We start from the raw sequence: 1,446 nt of genomic DNA on the forward strand, positions 1-1,446 counted from the left end.
TATATACATATATATAACTGAATCACTTTGCTGTATAGCAGAAATTAACACAACATGGTAAATCAACTATACCTCAATTTAAAAAAAAAGAAAGAATGTCCATGTTAAAAATAAAGATTAAATGCCTCCCTTCCTGGGATGCCAATGCTGGTACTTCTTCAATGGTAAGACCTCCTTCCCAGGTGCCAGGACGGTACTGGCTCACTGTGTACGTGCTGATTCGGGTTTTTCTGAAAGCTTGAAGGAATGTATCCCTGACTTGTTTGATGTTCTTTATTCTGACACAAAACTGTGCTGAAAACCATGCATCTCCAGAGCAGGTCCTCGGAGTTACCCGAGAGGCTGTCTCCCAGGCCATAGTCCTCAGTTTGGCTCAAATAAAACTCTTTTCCTATTTATACGTTGTTTATTGATTATTTTCGTCAACACCCCCAGACCAGCAACACCCCTACAGCCAGAACTCTGTCATCAGGGGAAACGTCTCAATCCTTCGCCTTCAAATCCTTGAATGAGGGATTTCTTTCTGACCGATCCTCCTTGGTTAGAAAAATGACAAAACTGAGTTGGATGGGATGTAATTGACGGGGCGGAGCTTCGGTGGCCCTGCTTATTGGGAGGAGTTGGAGCTGCAGTGGCTGCCGCGGCAGTGGCCGCGGGGGGCAGGGGGGGAACTGCGCAGAGGAGAACGTGGCTTCCTCCTCTTCCACGTGACCGGCGCCACGTGCGGTGTGGTGACAGCATTCTCCTGGGAGCGCTGAATCGCCGGGGGATGGCCTAGGCCAGGGGGCCAACTCAGCAGTGGCAGTGATCTCCTGGACATCAACCTTTCCTGTGTCCACGTGCGTGTGTGACCCCCTCCAGGAGAGGCAGGACCCGCCAAACGTTCTCCCTGGAGGCCGGAGACTCCTGTGTGGCGTGTGTGGTGCCGGAAGCGGGCTCACACGGGCTCCTGGAGAACCAGCCCTCTTGTTTGCACAACAGTAACCAACCCTCAGTCCCCAGAGCACTTGGCACACACACGCTCACGTGGTGAGAACCACGGCCACCATGAGGGCGGCACCACGCTTCCATGTTACAGGTTAAAGAGGCTGCAGCGGGACTTCCCTGGTGGTCTAGTGGTTAAGACTCCGCGCTCGCAATGCAGGGGGCCTGGGTTCGATCCCTGGTCAGGGAACTAGACCCCGCATGCTGCAAGGAAGATCCCACATGCCGCAACTAAGACCCGGCACAGCCAAATAAATAAATAAATATTTAAAAACATAAAATAAAGAGCAGATTCTTTCTGCTCTCACTGGGAGAGGATGTGCTCTGCTGTCCTTGACAGCTCCTGGGAGAAAACTTAAAAAAAAAAAAAAAGAGGCTGCAGCACAGAGAGGGGACATGAGGTGTCACCCAGGAACAGGTGGCAGAGTGGGGGTCACTTCAAATCCCTCGTCCCTTCTCCTC

The 1,446-nt window shown here is 51.7% G+C and overlaps 1 non-coding gene across 1 annotated transcript; it reads left to right on the forward strand.

Annotated features, from left to right (window-relative positions):
* Window positions 1–1,101: 1,101 nt before the first annotated feature.
* Window positions 1,102–1,174, forward strand: TRNAA-CGC (transfer RNA alanine (anticodon CGC)). The gene has a single exon. It is a non-coding gene; the product is annotated as a tRNA-Ala (tRNA).
* The last annotated feature ends 272 nt before the right edge of the window (window positions 1,175–1,446 follow it).

The sequence above is a fragment of the Pseudorca crassidens genome, chromosome 2 (genome assembly GCF_039906515.1).
Source record: "Pseudorca crassidens isolate mPseCra1 chromosome 2, mPseCra1.hap1, whole genome shotgun sequence".
Taxonomy (NCBI): Eukaryota; Metazoa; Chordata; class Mammalia; order Artiodactyla; family Delphinidae; genus Pseudorca; species Pseudorca crassidens.